Source organism: Nicotiana tabacum, chromosome 4 (assembly GCF_000715075.1).
Source record: "Nicotiana tabacum cultivar K326 chromosome 4, ASM71507v2, whole genome shotgun sequence".
NCBI classification, from domain to species: domain Eukaryota; kingdom Viridiplantae; phylum Streptophyta; class Magnoliopsida; order Solanales; family Solanaceae; genus Nicotiana; species Nicotiana tabacum.
This window is the reverse complement of record NC_134083.1, coordinates 60,729,423-60,748,119: the sequence shown is the minus strand read 5'-3', so window position 1 is coordinate 60,748,119 and position 18,697 is coordinate 60,729,423.

The window sequence follows — 18,697 nt, the reverse complement described above, 5'->3', positions numbered from 1 at the left end:
CATCTTAGGTGACGGGAGTGTGGGCGTGCACCGTAAAAATTTTGACTTGGTCCAATTCCATGGAACTGTGTAGATAAATAATCTATTGTTATCTGTACATTCTCCACGTAGTAGAGAAATTGAACCACAAATCATGTTTAGATTATGTGTTGGCACTGTAGGACCCACAAAGGTCGTGTACATGTTGAATTATCTGCTAAATTATTGTTTTGTACTCAGTCACAGTTTACTTGTTTATTTTACCTCAGTCTCTATTGTTCCTTGTTGATACATTATATCATTTCTGTTGGGTTGATTTTCATGATTTCTGAGAGCCCGAGACACTGGAGAGATTTATGACTGAGTGAGGCCGAGGGCCTGATTGTGAGATATGATACTATAGCACGTGAGTTGTTTGTGCAGCACGTGAGTTGTCCGTGCGGATCCGGATATTATACTATAGCACGTGAGTTGTCCGTGCAGCACGTGAGTTGTTCGTGCAGATCCAGATACTGATACTATAGCACGTGAGTTGTCCGTGCAGATTATAGCACTTGGGCTGAAGGAGCCCCTCCGGAGACTGTACACACCCCAAGTGAGTGTAGGTACCTACTGAGTGCCGAGTGCTGAGCGAGTGGAAGGACTGAGTGACTGTTGCACTGAGAGGATGCATTGATTTCATTGTTGTTGTACTACAGTTGTCATATGTCCCTGTTTTGGAAATTTTCTGAGAGATATTATCTTCTGTTTCAGTCGAACTTGATATGAAATTACTGTTTGGGCCATAATTGTTGAACTTGTAAGCATGCCTACTTTCTTATGTTTAAAATTACTGTAATTGGACTTAGTTGAGAAGCTCATCACTACTTTCAGTTCTTTATTTAGTATTGTTACTTGTTGAGTTGGTTGTACTCATACTACACCATGCACCTCGTGTGCAGATCCAGGTGCTTCCGGATACAGCGACTGTTAGATCTCAGAGTGTTATCAGTTGGAGACTATCAAGGTAGCTGCTTGGCGCCCGCTGACCTTGACTCTCTTTCTTTCAGTTTTGTACTATTCTATATTTTTAGACAGTGTGTTATCAGTCTGACTTTGTTATCATTTAGATGCTCATGTACTCAGTGACATCGGGTTTTGGGAATGTATTTTATGCTAGTAGTTTGTGAGATTTTCTATGGAATTCAAATATTATGTTTTCAAACTTAAACGAAATTATAGTTTATTGAGGTTGTCGGCTTGCCTAGTATTGAGGTAGGTGCCATCATGACAGGTTAGAATTTTGGGTCGTGACAAGTTGAGGCTGGGGCTGGGGTAGAGGTCGAGGTGTAGCTCGTACAGTAGTTGAAGCAGCACTTGTAGCACCACAAGTTGCTCCAGCTCAGGCACAAACTGTGCCTATTGTGATTTCAGGCCTTCAGGAGGCTCTAGCATAGATATTGACTGTTTGCACTGGCCTTGCTCAAGTAATTTCGGCTCAGGCCGCACCAGCCACTTCTCAGGTCGGGGCAGGTACTTATACCCCTGTTGCCCGTACTCCAGAGCAGGTAGTGCAGGGACTTTAGATACCGGGACACTACCAGCCCAGCCGGTTGTAGCTGCTCAGGCATCGATAGTCCCCGTGACGGCAGATGATAAGCACAAGAGACTAGAGAGATTTGGGAGGCTTCGACCTCCATCATTTAGCGGTGCCGAGTCAGATGATGCTCAGGGTTTTCTGGATAAGTGCTAGCGGATGCTTCAGACAACAGGTATTCTGGAGACCAGTGGGGTCTCATTCACTACTTTTCAGTTTTCTTGGGATCCCTTCAGATGGTGGGAGGCTTATGAGAGGCACATGCCGGTCGGTGCAGTGCCACTTACATAGAAAGAGTTCTCTGTTCTCCTTTTGGAGAAGTTCGTGCCGCAGTATCGCATGGAGGAGTTGCGCAGACAGTTTGAGCAGCTTCGGCAGGATGGCATGTTTGTGACCCAGTACGAGATGAGGTTTTCTAAGTTGGCTCGTTATGCAGTTTGGTTGGTTCCCACTGATAGGGAGGGGATTAGGAGGTTCATTGATGGCCTCACGTATCAGCTGCGATTGCTTATGACTAGGGAGAGGGTATCTGGTGACACTTTTGACGAGATGGTTGACATTGCTCGGTAGATAGAGGTGGTCCGTATCCAGGAGCGTGGTGAGAGGGAGGCCAAGAGGACTCGAGGTTCGGGCGGTTTTAGTAGGGTACCTTCTGGGTGAAGTCCTACCACAGCAGGGGTCGCCCTAATAGGCCTGCTCAGACGATTCGTCCAGCTCATCGTGGTGCATCAGCTAGCCACGGTCCTTACAGTGCTCACTCAGGACAGTCTTCATTCAGTGCACTACCAGCGTAGAGTTCTCACCATGCCTCGTCCGCTCAGGCTTCTACAGGTAATTCCTCGAGTTATCAGGAGCAGCAGTTTCATTAGAGGAAGGGTTGTTTCGAATGCGAAAAATTTGGTCATATCAAGAGAGATTGTCCTAGGTTGTTGAGTGGGGCCCCCACACCAAAGTTCTCGGCCAAAGGCACAAGTACCTGCAGTTACACCACCCACCCAGCTAGCTCGTGGTGGGGCTCAACCAGTTAGGCATCGCCCAAGAGGGGGAGGCCGATCAGGTGGCGGCCAGGCCCGATTATATTCTTTTCCTGCCAGGCCAGACGTCATTGCTTTAGATGAAGTGATCACAGTTATTGTCTCAGTGTGCCACAGGGAAGCTTCTATATTATTTGATCCCGGTTCCACTTATTTGTATATATCATCGTACTTTACTCATTATCTGGATATGTCCCGTGAGTCCTTAGTTTTACCTGTTCGTGTATTTACGTCGGTGGGCGATACTATTACTGTGGACCGTGTGTATCGGTCATGTGTGGTAACTATTGGGGGACTAGAAACTAGAGCTAATCTTTTATTGCTCAGTGTGGTTGATTTCGATGTAATCTTGGGTATGGATTGGTTGTCTCAATGTCATGCTATTCTGGACTGTCATGCAAAAACCGTGATGCTTGTGATGCTGGGGTTGCCGAAGGTCAAATGGAGAGGTTCTCTAGATTATGTTCCCAGTATGGTATTTTCTTATTTGAAGGCCCAACGTATGGTTGGGAAGGGGTGTTTGTCATATTTAGCCTTTGTGAGAGATGTTGATACAGCTACTCCTACTATTGATTCAGTATCGGTAGTGCGAGACTTTTCGGATGTATTTCATGCAGACTTGCCGGGTATGCCACCCGACAGGGATATTGATTTCGGTATTGATTTGGTGTCGGGCACTCAACCCATTTCTATTCCTCCATATCGTATGGCACCAGTTGAGTTGAAACTTCAGGAACTTCTTGATAAGGGATTTATTAGGCCTAGTGTGTCGCCTTGGGGTGCACCGGTTCTGTTTGTGAAAAAGAAAGATTGTACTATGCAGATGTGCATCAACTACAGGCAGTTGAATAAAGTTACAATCAAGAACAAATATCCTATGCCGCATATTGATGATTTTTTTTACCAGGTTCAGGGGGCGAGGGTATTCTCCAAAATTGATTTGAGATCCGGGTATCACCAGTTGAAAATTCAAAATTCGGATATTCTAAAGACGACATTTAGGACTCGTTATGGTCACTATGAATTTCCCGTGATGTCTTTTGGGCTGACCAACGCCCCAGCAACATTTATGCACTTGATGAATAGTGTATTACAGCCATATCTTGATTTATTTGTCGTAGTATTTATTGATGATATCCTGGTGTACTCACGTAGCTAAGAGGAGCATGCACAACACTTGGGTATTGTATTATAGAGGCTGGGAGAGGAGAGACTGTATGCCAAATTCTCTAAGTGTGAGTTCTGGCCTAGTTCTAGCCAAATTCTATTGTATTACACAACACTTGGCTTAGTTCGGTGGCATTTTTAGGACACATAGTGTCCAGTGAAGAAATTAAGGTAGATCCGAAGAAGATAGAGACAGTTCAATGTTGGCCCAAGCTATCTTCAGCTACTGAGATTTAGAGTTTTCTCGGTTTGGCCGGTTATTATCATCACTTCGTGGAGGGTTTCTCGTCTATTGCATCGCCTTTGACCAAATTGACCCAGAAATGTGCTCCATTCAGGTGGTTGGATGAGTGTGAAGAGAGCTTTTAGAACCTCAAGACTACCTTGACCACAACTCTAGTTCTAATTTTGCCTTCAACTTCAAGCTCTTATACAGTGTATTGTGATGCCTCTCGAATTGGTATTGGGTGTGTCTTAATACAGGAGGGTAGAGTGATTGCTTATGCTTCACGTCAGTTGAAGTCACATGAAAAGAACTACCATGTTCATGATTTAGAATTGGCAGCCATTGTTAATGCATTGAATATTTGGAGACACTATCTCTATGGTGTGTCTTGTGAGGTATTTACAGATCATCGGAGCCTTCAACACTTATTCAAACAAAAGGATCTAAATTTGAGGCAGCGGAGAGGGTTGGAGCAGCTAAAGGACTATGATATCACTATTCTGTATCATCCTGGGAAGGCCAATGTGGTGGCCGATGCGTTGAGTAGAAAGGCAGTGAGTATGGTTAGCCTTGCATTCATTCCTACTAGTGAAAGGCCTCTTGCAGTTAATATTCATACCTTAGCCAATCAGTTCGTGAGATTAGATGTTTCGGAGCTCAGTCGGGTTCTAACTTGTGTGGTTTCTCAGTTTTTCTTATATGATCGTATCAGAGAGCGCCAGTATGATGATCCCCATTTGCTTGTCCTAAAGGACACAGTTCAGCACAGTGATGCCAAAGATGTTACTATTGGAGATTATGGGATGTTGAGGATGCAGGGTCGTATTTGTATGCCAAATATAGATGGGATGCGTGAATTGATTCTTGAAGAAGCCCACAGTTTGCGTTATGCCATTCATCCGGGTGTCGCGAAGATGTATCAGGACTTGAGGCAGCATTATTGGTGGAGGAGAATGAAGAAGGACATAGTAGAGTATGTAGCTCGGTGTTTAAATTGTCAACAGGTAAAGTATGAGCATCAGAGACCGGGTGGATTGCTTCAGAGGTTAGAAATTCCATAGTGGAAGTGGGAGCGTATTACCATGGACTTCGTAGTTGGACTCTAATGGTAGGCTATAATTACATATTTTAGTCGCTTATTATACTCTAATTTGCTGCACTTTAATTGAGTTTGAGCTTTAATCGCTAGTGTTTTGCACTAATTACGTATTTTATGCCTTGTAGAAGTGATTTTGAACTATGTAGATGTTATGGAACGAATTTGATCTATTTGGAGCTTTGAAGTCTGAGTAAAATCCCAAGGTATTAAGTCGGGATCGTGTTCGGGGGTCGAGGATCAATTCTGGACATCAAAATTCAAGGAAGAAGCAACTGTTGAAGAAATGCACTAGTGCGAGGCACTGTGCGACTCATTAGTGCAAAGTTTTGTCAGAAATCTCCAAAGTTCAGAGACTAGTTTTTTGTGGTCTAACAGGAAAAAGCACTAGTGCGACACACGGGGCAACGCACAGTGCGATGCATGAAAAGCAATAAGTTTGCTAGTTTTCCTATTTTGGCTAGAAAAGGTGTTTTCGTCTGGGCTCGACCCTGCTTAGTATAAATACATGTAAAAACATTTTTTAGAGTACTTTTGAAATACTTTAGACCTAGGGAGAGCACGGAGCCACCGTGGAGGCCGAAATTCATTAGATTCTATCTTTCTTCCATCAAACTTAGTAATCTTTACTTTTTCTTGATGAATTATTATTTTGCTACCGTGTCTATGTGGAGCTAAACCTCACGTTCTAGGGTTGTGGTTGTCATGAATATTGAAGTTTATTAATTATATTATCGTTAATTCGAGTTATCATTTTTGGTTGTTTCTCTAATTCTATGCATAATTGCTTAATTGTTTGGCCAGTAGTTGAGTTTTATTTACTATCTATGCTATGCTTGGGAAAGCCGTGTTTATATTAGAGTAGAATTAGAGAGAGTTTGTTTCTAAACCCGTGGCTCAGGGAAAGATTTCGCGGTTAGGATAGGAATATACCTAACAGTCTTGCTTAGTTGAATACCGTATTATATTCGTTCATAATAGATTCAAGACCATATGAATATAGGGTTGATATATTATGGATAGACGGATAGTATTGTGGGAACATGATATTTATATAAATGATCCGGTCAACTAGCAATCATAGATAATTTGGATTAACAGGTGTAATTACAAACTCAATAGGATAGATAAACCAACCACAACCCTGGAATCTATATCTCCCTGGGTTACGTGTTTAAATTTCGCAATAGTAGTTGTAAAATAAAAATCAAACTCTTAATTATCTTGGACAATTAACTAATTTTAGCTTGCTTAGTTAATGGTTAATCTAAGTCTTTGTGGGTTCGACATCCGACTTTCGAGTCACTTTATTACTTGACGACCACGTATACTTGCGTGTACTTGGGGAACCAACAAGTTTTTGGCGCCGTTGCCGGGAACTTAGTTATTGATTATTTATCTAAGTTAAGCTTTTAATTGATTTCTGTTCAAGTTTTAAATTTTCCTATTTAGTTATTTTTCTAGATTAGACTTTTACTCTTATCTTTATAGATTTTGTTTATTTGTTTTCTTATTGTAAATATTTTTATTTTTATAACAATTTGTTTTTTATCTTAGTGTGTTCATAGTTCTCTCAACATGACATCTGGGGATGAAATATCTGGAGATAAGGTTACTGATGAAGATGTTTGATTGACAGAAGACTTTTATGGCCCGTCTTTTTGGGCTTGTCATGACCTGAACTCTGGGAGGTCTGAATTTGAATATGGGAGTAAGGGTTGGTATTGGGATGGATATTCACGATTAAGAGAATATACGGAATGACGTTATCTTCTAACAAAGTTGGTGAATGAATGGTCGAAGGAGAGAGTTGATCTTGCACAAGAAATTGACAAGTTTGGCTTGGCTTTGCACAACTTAGATACAGATTTGAGTGCAAAGGTTGGTGCGTTCAACGCCCAACAATTTAATGATGAGTTGTGTGAAACTGAAAAAAATCTTCTAGACCAAATTGAGGAGCTAAAACGAGAATACCAATCATTAGACCATATTTTTCTTGATGATGCCAATATTAAGAAGAGTGCTCTAGAGTCATGTGAGAGAGTAGATAACATTACTTTTAGGAAATCTAGTGTGTGTACATATGAGGATGTAAATAGTAATACAATTCTAGAGTTAGGGCACATGGGTCCTCATTCCATACATTTTTCAACATTGTGTTTGGATGATAACATGGAAATCGATTCATCTGAGCCTTTGGAGGAGCCAATGGACGAGGAACGGGGTGCTTACATTCTTGAATTCGTCGTGCCAGAGAGACAAAATTACATACCTCATCCGAAGGCTGAGAAGTGTAGAATGCGAAATTGGTTACTTAGCCCAATTACATTTGTCCCACCACCCCGGGAGCATAACACAAAGCTTGAAGCCAAATTAGGGGCTCAATTCATAAGTTCGAGGTGAAGGCAAAAAGTGATTATGTGTCGTGCCGTAACGTTAAATCAGGCGCTTGTTGGAAGGCAACCCAGCTTTACTTTCTTTTATTTTTATTTTTATCTTATTACTGTTGTAGTGTATGTTTTTGTTTTGTAGGATTATAAGCATAGGAAACAAAGCTATTGGAAGAGTGCAAAAGCAATCTAGATGGTGAGAACTAAGTGTGGGGTGCCCATACAAAGGACCATGCCTGGGGGAAGTCTGATTATCCCGTGAGTCGCTATTGCTTCGGCCTTTGCCCTTTCAGGGAGTTGCTTGTCCACCTTTGTTATTATTTTGCTTTATTTGTGCATTGGGGACACTGCACACCTTTAAGTGTGGGGTGGGAGAATTTCTCTATTAGTAGTAGTGTGTTAGAAAAATGTTAACTTCTTATTTTTGTTTTCGTAGTTGTGTAGTATTTTAGTAGTTCCTAAGAAAAATAAAAAAAAAAAGGGTAGAAAAATTGGACTTTTTCCGACGATGGATCTTCTAGACAATTTTCTTGAGGGATTTAAGATTAAAGAAAAAGGACAAAAATTTTAGGTAGTGTAGTAATTCCCCCTTGATTTTTCTTTATGCCGCGGTTCTTTTCCAAGGGTCTTGTTTGAACCGGGTGTAGTTAGTTTTATTTTTGTTAGGAGTAGGAGCCATCTTGCTATGAATTGAATTGAAGCAATATCTCTTGACTTTGTTATACCTTGAGAATAGTGAGTACTTTGGTTGTGACGCTTAGGCTCAGTTTTTGACTCTTGTATAAGTATCTTAAATAGTATGACCTTAACTTTGCTTAACTGCTTTGACTAGAGTGTCTTGGTGAGTCCAATCCAGAGTGAGTTATGTGCCATGTGTGTGTGAGGTTTGTGTGTTATTCAATGCATTGCATTTGATGTCTGGAACTTGCCCCGTGCATTTGCAAAGCGAAATATTAGTTTTGTTCAGTCTTGTAACGACCCGACTTGTCATTTTAAGAAGTTACGCCTTGTTCAGCGACTAAAGGTATCGAGTAGATTCGTAATATGTATTATGACCCGCAGGTGTGGTCGAGTTCGGTTTTCGGAAGATTTGGAATTAAATTTAAAGGACAATTCTTATTTAGAAGCTTAAATGGAAAGAGTTGACCGAAGAGTTGACTTTTGAGCAAACGACCCCCAGAATGGAATTTCGATGATGGCAATAGCTTCGTATGACGATTTCGGACTTAGGCGTATGTTCGAATTTTGATTTGGAAGTCCGTAGGACAATTCGACGCATTTTGGCGAAAGTTGGATAAATATAAGATTTTTGGAAAGTTTGTCCAAAGGTTAAATTTTTGATAACGAGGTCATATTTTGATTCTGGAAATTGGAATAGATCCATTACGACATTTATGACTTGTGTGTAAAATTTGAAGTTATTCCAGATTGATTTGATACGTTTCGGCGCAAAATATATAAGTTGGAAGATTTGAAAACTCATAATTCGATTCAACGCTTGATTCATAATTTCAGGATTATTTGACGTGGTTCGAAGCCTCGACTAAGTTCGTATTGTATTTTGGTATGTGTTGGTAGATTTGGTTAAGGTCCTGAGGGTCTCAGGTGCATTTCGGATGGGCTACGGGTCATTTTCTCTTGTTTTGGATGGCTATTCTGATATCTGGTGTTCCCTTCTATGCAATCGAGTAGGTGAAGGCGTGATCGTGAAGGCTGTTTGGGGGACTGGCCATTTTCCTTCTTTGCGTTCGCATAGTCCTGTCCGCGATCGCAGAAGTGTGCCTTTTTCTTCTCCGCGTTCGCACCTCACTGCCCGCATTCGCATAGCCCAACTGTAACAGATGATGATTTCCTCTTCTCCTCTGCGATCGCATGCTATCTCACGCGATCGCGTAGTGTATTATTGACATACCATATTTTTCTTCATTGTGTTCGCAGAGTAAGGTTAGCGATCGCGAACCTTTGGATTTTTCTTCATCGTGTTCGCACTCCCTCATTTCGCGTTCGCGTAGAGCCCTTTTGTGGGCAGTGTCATTTCTTCTACGTGATCGCATGCATCATTCCGCGATCGCGTAGTATATTTTGAGGCAGTAGCCCTTTTCTTCTTCGAGATCGCATTAGTTCTTCCGCAATCGCGATGTACAAACACCTGGGCAGAACATAAAAGTACTCTATTTCGAGGGTTAGCCATTTTTATCATTTTTGGAGTTGTAAAGCTCGGTTTTGAGCGATTCTTCGTGGGTATTTCAAGCAAATCATCTAGGTAAGTGTTGTATACCCGAACGTGATTATATTTCATAAATCCATGGTTATATTCATCGTTTAATTCTGATTTAAATGGAAGAAATCAAGATTTTTTTAAAATCTTCCAAAAACAAAAATTCAAGATTTGGAGGACGATTTGTTATTAGAATTTGATAAAATTGTTATGGTTGAACTCGTATCGGAATGGGTATTCGGATTTCGTGAAAATTATGTCAGGTTCCGAGAGGTGGGCCTGCGTTGACCTTTTAGAATAAATTTTTATGTCGGCGTATTATTATCCGGAATAGTTTTCGATGAATTTGAATAAAGTTGTACAATTAATTTGGATAGATTTGAGCTGTCCGGAGGTTAATTCAAGCAAGAAGGCGATTTTGAAATATCGGCATAACTTCAAAAAGGTAAGTATCTTGCCTAACCTTGAGTGGGGGAATTACCCGTTAGGCATTGAGTCTTATGTGAAAATTGTGTGATTGAAAGTCGTGTACGCGAGGTGACGAGTACGTACTCGGGCTTATATGTCCAAATTTTATTGGTTTAAAGTTTTAGACATTTTTATTTATTAAATTGGATAATTGTTGCTATTTAGTAAATCCTTGAATTATCACGCCTCATTCATTATTTGCCGAGTTTGTATTTTATATAATAATTTGGTGTTATTGTCACTTGGATTTTATGTGAATTTCGTGTGTTTGTTGATTTGATATTTTTCTTGGAATTAAATTCATGATGGAATCCTTATTTGCAAATATTTATTAAATAAGTTTAAATTGAGGAGTTAATATAATTATCAAGAATTTGGATTAATGAAGGTGTTGCCCTATACAGAGTAAATTTCACCTCTGTTGATTGTTTTGAGGTTTTATATACGTTGTGTGGAGCCTTGAGCTATTTGTTGAGAAATTTATTGATTCTGCTACATATTTGGAATTTGGTTGTGGTCAGTGGCAAATTGTGATATGAGTAATTGTATTGTGTTGTGGTTTAAACACTCTCCCTGATGTTATTTATGCTTCCTACCTTGCTTGTTAATGATATACATGTGCTTGGCAAGGAAAAGTGTAAAGCACGAAGGGTGATGCCATGCCATTTGAATTATATTATCATATGAGGGAGAGTGTAAAGCACGAAGGGTGATACCGTGCCATTTGAGAGTGTAAAGCACGAAGGGTGATACCGTGCCATTGAGAGTGTAAAGCACGAAGGGTGATGCCGTGCCATTTCATTTATATTATCAGGTGAGGATCAGAGTAAAAGCACGAAGGGTGATGTCGTGCCATAATTTTTATATTGTCATATATTCATGGCACGAAGGGTATTTCCCTGCAGGTGAGGACGTGAGACATACATTATATTGTGATATCGTTTTGTTGTGTATACATCCATGCCTTTATCTTGAGATGTTATTGTGCACCTATGTTTTCTATGTGACTTGTAGTCGTTGTTGCTTACTGTGTGCCTCCCTCTTTATTTCTTTTATTGTTATTGACTTTTCTCCCACCTAGTTGGTATTGTTATACGTATGCACGGTGAGAAAGAGATAAATGCACGAAAGGTGTTGTCGTGCCAAATGATTTGGTCTACATATATATATATCTTATATATTGGGTGAGAATGAGACAAGTGCACAAAGGTATTGTCGTGCCATTTGATGTGATATGTTGAATATATTTCTCACACCGGGGAAGTTAAATGAGGTGTCACATGGTGACTTTTATTTGAAAGAATTATATTTAAAAGATCTTTACTTGAAAGAATTATATTCGAAAGATATTTATTTGAAAAAAATTATAATGGAAAGATATTTATTTGGAGGAAGCATATTCGAACTATATTTATTGTAAAGGATTATATTCTAGAGACTTTTATTGAAAAACTTATAGATAAAAGATGTATATTTTGAAGAACTTGATTAATTGGTTGTACCTGTGTTTATTATTAGTTTGAGCAATATTTATGGTGTTCCGGTTGCCTTGCTATTTAAATCACTAATTGATTGGTGTTGCTATCACTGCCATTTATTTTGTATTATTTTTGTATGCTATATTGCACAGGTTATTTGACTAGTGAATGTCTTGACTGTACCTCGTCACTACTCCACAGAGGTTAATCTTGATACTTACTGGGTACCGACTGTGGTATACTCATACTATACTTTTGTACATTTTTGTGCAGAGCCAGGTATTGGAGATATTGGATTCGGACAGAGATTAGGGTATGATCGCAAGGATTCAAGGTAGGATTGCTTGGTCGTCGCAGTCTCTTGGAGTCTTTCCATTTTATTATACTGTTAATTATTATTCAAACAGTGTAGAGTATTCGATCCTTGAGATCATTTCTTGTATTTAGTTAGAGTTCGTGACTCAGTATTACCAGTCTTGGGAGGTTTTTGTAATTATTTTCGCTGTTGGTTTTTGGCACCTGTATTGAAAAAAATGGCTTGAATTCTGATTATAATTGGCTTACTTAGTCTTAGAGACTAAGTATCATCACGACGCCTGTGGTGGGATTTTGGGTCGTGACAAGTCTTGGAAGTGATATAGGTGTTTCTTTGTTGAACCAGCTATATGTTTTACCCGCCTAATTGTTATATATCGTAGTTAACCCTTTGAGCCTGTAATCCTATTTCTTTGGCAACCATATTACAAGCCTTACCCATTTGTTTGAATTAACCATCTATTTGAACTTTTTCACCTCTCATAAGTACTTGAATTGTAATGAACTTTGTAAAAGTTAAAGTGTGGGGTGATTGGTTTGGCTTTTAAGTGGAACTAATGAAATAAGGAGAAAGGTGCATTATTTTGAAAAAGTAAGAGCCACTTGAATTGAAAAGGAAAAACAAATAGTTGTATTGCTGTGAAATATATTCCTTGATAGTGGTGACTCTTGATGTAATTGTGCTTAAAGTAGTATGGAGTTAATATACATTGATGTGAAGGTGGAGTTATGGTTTGACATAAGTGTGGAGTTTTAAATGTTAAAGTGTATGTATTAAAGTGCTTAGGGAGGTGTAGTCACTCTTATATCCAAATGTATCCTACCAGACCCGCAACCTACATTACAACCAATTAAAGTCCAACTTGATCTTAGACTGAATGAGCTCGATTAGTAGATCAGTACATTATGGGCAAGCCTATGGTGCATCTTTTGTGGTATATGAATTTTATTTCTGAGAGTGAGTGAATTCTTTCTATCTTGAGTTCCTAATTGTTCTTAAATTTTATTGTGTATGGAACTACTCTCTTTTGTTGTGTGAGGGCACTTGATTCATGAAGGAAAGGTAATGTCATTGATCTTTATGTAAGAGTAAGTGAGTGAGTTGTGAATAATGCATGGTACTTGTGTGTCACGACCCAACTTAACCCTCCGTACGGTGTCATGATGGCACCTATTCTTTACGACTAGGTAAGCCTAATATTACGAAAAATATAAAGAAAACACAACATCTTAAAGATAAACAGCATATTATGAATAACCAAGAGTAGTACCACTCGACATATACAAAATAATTTTTCCCAAGACCCGGAATATCACTAAGTCACAAGCTGCTATAATCTATGTAGCTTTATACAAAAGTCTGAAGATAATAAAGAAAGTCTATAGGCGAGGGAGTAGAAGGGGACTCCGAAGATCTGCGGACGCAAGCAGAAGTACCTTGAAGTCTCCTAGAATCAGCAGCACACACTAACCCCAAGGCTGATAGATCGTACCTGGATCTGCACATGAAAACATATGCAGGAAAGGGCATGAGTACACCACAATGGTACCCAGTAAGTGCCAAGCCCAACCTCGGTCGAGTAGTGACGAGGTCAGGTCAAGGCCCTACCGGAGTAAATATAATAAATTAAACAATAAAAGATATAAGCAAAATTTACAGTAACACAATTAAAGAAATTCTCGAAAATTTAACAGTTAAGGGAGCCCTCGGCTTAGAACAAAGTAACACAATGGGGAATCTCCCGGGATACCGTCCCGTAGTTCCGAATGAATATGCAGTACAAGGGGATCTCCCGGAATACATTCGTAGTCCCAAAGTAAATATGCAGTGCTGGGGGATCTCCCGGAATACGTCCGTAGTCCCAAAGTAAATATGCAGTGCTGGGGGATCCCCCGGAATACGTTTGTAGTCCCAAAGTAAATATGCAAGACAGGGGGATCTCCCGAAATACGTCCGTAGTCCCAAAGTAAATATGCAAGACAGGGGGATCTCCCAATTAAAATATGCAACGCAAGATGAAATGGCAAGTATGGCATCGAGTTATACAGTTTACACTGAACACAGATAAGGAAAATAGGGATTTAACTAAGCATGGCACATAGAATATCAAATAGGCAGTTAAAACACGTAAGCATGCTTTTCTAGTCTAAACTAAATAATTAAGCATATTAGTGCAATTTAATAAGAGGAACAATTGATGATTAAAAAAGGATAAACGGGATTTTTGCAATAACAGCCCGTGTACGTACTCGTCACCTCACGTACACGGCGCTCACACACCAAGTAATATCGAAATATCCTAAGGGGAAAGTCCCCAACACAAGGTTAGGCAAGGCACTTACCTCGAACCGCTCAAATCACATCGATAATACGTTCTTGCCACGAGTATCCGACTCCAAATGGCCCGAATCTATTCAAATAAATTGCATAATGTAAATATAACTACAAGTAACTAATTTAGCTAATTAATTCGAAGCTAAAGAGTGAAATTAGGAAAAACGCCCAAAAGTTACCCCGGGCCCACGTCTCGAAATAGGGTAAAAATTACAATTTATAAACACCCATTCACTCATGGGTTCACTCGAACAAAAATCATCTAAAACCGACGTCAATTTCCCATTCAAATCTCAGATTTTCAATTGGGGAACCTTTTCCCCCATTTCCAAACTTTTACCCTCAAATTCCTTAATTAGACAAGGAAAACAACAATAGATTATTGTATTATGATCAAAATAGAGTTAGAATTTGTTACCCAATAGTTCTTCTTCAAAATCCCTCGAGAAATCGTCTCCCACCGAGCTCCAAATCAAATTTCGTGTTATGAAATTTCAAACCCTCAAAATCCCCTTTTCTTCCTAGCGATTTCCGCATCTGTGCTCATGGGGCCGCAACTACGGTCTCGCACCTGCGGAAAAATCAACGCAGGTGCGGAAGTCACTTATTGGGCTAGGTCCGCATCTGTGACCCCTAGGCCGCATCTGCGGCTCCGCTTCTGCGGACGACCAGCCGTACCTGTGAGCCCAGCCAATTCCGCATCTGCGAACTCCCAAGCGCACATGCGAGTCTGCACCTGCGGACTCCCCTCACAGGTGCGAAACACCAAAACCAACAATGCACCAGATTTTCCTAAGTCCAAATTTCTTCCCGTTAAGCATCTAAAACACACCCGAGGCCCTCGGGACCTCAACCAAACATATCAACCAATCCTAAAACACCATATGAACTTAGTCGAGCCTTCAAACCACGTCGAACAACACCAAAATCATGAATTAAGCACGGATTCAAGCCTAAAAATTTAAAATTTTCCAAATTCTACAAACGACGCCGAACCACATCAAATCTAGTTCGAATGACCTCAAATTTTACACACAGGTCACAGATGACATTACAAACCTACAACCACTTACGGAATTCCATTCCGAGCTCAATATCAAAATTTCCACTATTGGCCGAAATCACCGAAAAACTAACTTTCGCCAATTCAAGCTTAAATCTACTACAGACCTCCAAAACACATTCCGTACGTGCTCCTAACCCCAAAATCACTCAACAGATCTAACGGAGTCAACAAAATTCCATTCCAGATCTGTCTTCACACAGTTCTGACTACGGTCCAAACTCTAAGGCTTAAACTAACAACTAGGGACTAAGTGTTCCAAAACTCTCTGAATTCCATAACCAAACACTCCGGCAAATCCCAAAAACAGAAACAAATATGGGGAAAGCAGATATTAGGGGATCGAGGCTCAAATTCTCAAAATGACCGGCCGGGTCATTACATCCTCCCCCTCTTAAAACAATCGTTCGTCCTCGAACGAGTATAAAGACATACCTGAAACTGTGAAAAGATGAGGGTACTGGCTGCACATTTCCTGCTCAGTCTCTCAAGTCGCCTCCTCAATCGGGTGACCCCTCCACTGGACCTTTACTGAAGCAATATTCTTTGACCTGAGCTTTCTGACCTACTTGTCCAAAATGGCTACTAGCTCCTCAACATAAGATAGATCTTTGTCCAATTGGACTGAGCTGAAATCCAATACATGAGTCGGATCACTGTAATACTTCTGGAGCATAGAAACGTGGAATACCGGATGAACTCCTGCTAGGCTGGGAGGCAAGGCAAGCTCATAAGCAACCTCCCCAACGTGCTGCAATATCTCAAAAGGACCAATGAACCTCGGGCTCAGCTTGCCCTTCTTCCCGAACCTCATGATGCCCTTCATAGGCGATACCCGAAGCAAAACCCGCTCACTAACCATAAATGCCAAATCACGAACCTTACGGTCTGCATAACTCTTCTGCCTGGACTAGGCTGTGCAAAGTCTCTCCTGAATCACCTTCACCTTATCCAGGGCATCCTGGACCAAAGTTTTACCCAATAATCGGGCCTCGCCCGGCTCAAACCATCCCACAGGGGACCAGCACCGCCTACCATACAAAGCCTCATACGGTGCCATCTGAATGTTGGACTGGTAATTGTTGTTGTAGGAAAACTCTGCAAGTGGCAAGTATTGGTCCCATGACCCTCCGAACTCCATCACACATGCACGGAGCATATCCTCAAGAATTTGAATCGTGCGCTCGGACTGCCCGTCCGTCTGAGGGTGAAAGGTTGTGCTCAACTTCACCCTAGTACCCAACTCTGTATGGCTCTCCAAAACCGTGATGTGAACTATGTACCTCTGTCTGAAATGATGGATACTGAAATACCATGAAGGCGGACAATCTCTCTGATATAAATCTCAGCCAATCTCTCCGAAAAGTAAGTGGTCAACACTGGAATAAAATGAGCTGACTTGGTCAGCCGATCCATGATCACCCAAATAGCATCGAACTTTCTCAAAGTCCAAGGAAGTCCAACCACAAAGTCCATGGTGATCCGCTCCCACTTCCACTCTGGGATCTCTAACTTCTGAAGTAATCCACCTGGTCTCTGATGCTCATATTTAACCTGCTGATAGTTGAGACACTTGGCCACAAACCCAACTATATCCTTTTTCATCCTCCTCCACCAGTAGTGCTGTCTCAAATCCTGATACATCTTCGTGGCACCAGGATGAATGGAGTACCGCGAGCTGCGGGCCTTCTCGAGAATCAACTCCTGAAGCCCATCTACATTGGGCACACAGATCTGGACCTGTATCCTCATCACACCGTCATCACCAATAGTTACATCTCTGGCATCACCTCATCGAACCCTGTCCTAAAGAACTAGAAGATGAGGATCATCATACTGGCGCTCCCTAATACGGTCATAAAGAGAAGATCGAGCAACCACACAAGCTAATACCTGGCGAGGCTCTGAAATATCCAATCTCACCAACTGGCTGGCTAAGGCTTGAACATCCAAGGCTAAGGGCCTCTCAGCTGCCGGAAAATATGCCAAACTCCCCAAACTCTCTTCCCGGCGACTCAAGGCGTCGGCCACTATATTGGCCTTCCCCGGGTGGTACAATAAAGTGATATCATAGTCTTTAAGTAGCTCCAACCACCTCCGTTGACGCAAATTAAGGTCTTTCTGCCTGGACAAGTACCGCAAACTCCGGTGGTCAATGTAAATCTCACAGGGAACACCATACAAATAATGATGCCAGATCTTCAGTGCGTGAATAATAGCTGCTAACTCGAGATCATGAACCGGATAATTCTTCTCATGCACCTTCAACTGCCTAGACGCGTAGCCAATCACCCTACCGTCCTGCATCAATACCGCTCCAAGGATAATCTTTGAGGCATCACAATAGACAGTATAGGACCCCGAACCTGTAGACAATACTAATACTGGGCTGTAGTCAAAGCCGTCTTGAGCTTCTAAAAGCTCTGCTCACACTCCCCGGTCCACCTAAACGGAGCACCCTTTTGGGTCAGCCTGGTCATAGGTGCTGCAATGGATGAAAACCCCTCCACAAAGCAACGGTAATACCCCGCCAAACCAAGGAAACTGCGGATCTCCATAGCTGATGACGGTCTAGGCCAACTCTGCGCTGCCTCCACCTTCTTCGGATCTACCTTGATCCCATCACAAGACACTATGTGGCCCAAGAATGCCACTGAATCAAGCTAGAATTCACACTTAGAAAATTTTGCATACAATTTCTTCTCTCTCAAAGTCTGAAGCACGGTCCTCAGGTGCTGCTCATGATCTTCTCGAGACCGGGAATATACCAGGATGTTGTCAATAAACACAATGACGAAGGAATGAAGATAAGGCCGGAATACACTGTGCATCAAATGCATAAAGGCTGCAGGGGCATAGGTCAGCCCAAATAACATGACAAGAAACTCAAAGTGACCATATCTGGTCCTGAAAGCAGTCTTCGGGATGTCTGGCTCCCGAATCTTCAACTGATGATAGCCAGAACGCAAGTCAATCTTGGAAAACACCCTGGCACCCTGTAACTGATCAAATAAATCATCGATGCAAGGCAAGGGATACTTGTTCTTCACTGTAACCTTGTTCAACTGCCGATAATCAATACACATACGCATAGAACCATCATTCTTCTTCACAAATAAGACCGGAGCACCCCAAGGTGATACACTGGGCCTGATGAAACCCTTATCAAGCAACTCCTGCAACTGCTCCTTCATCTCCTTCAACTCAGGAGGAGCCATACGATAAGGAGGAATAGATATGGGCTAAGTGCCCGACAATAAATCAATGCCAAAATCAATATCTCTATCGGGCGGCATGCCCGGAAGATTAGCTGGAAACACATCTAGAAAGTCCCTCACTATTGGAACTGACT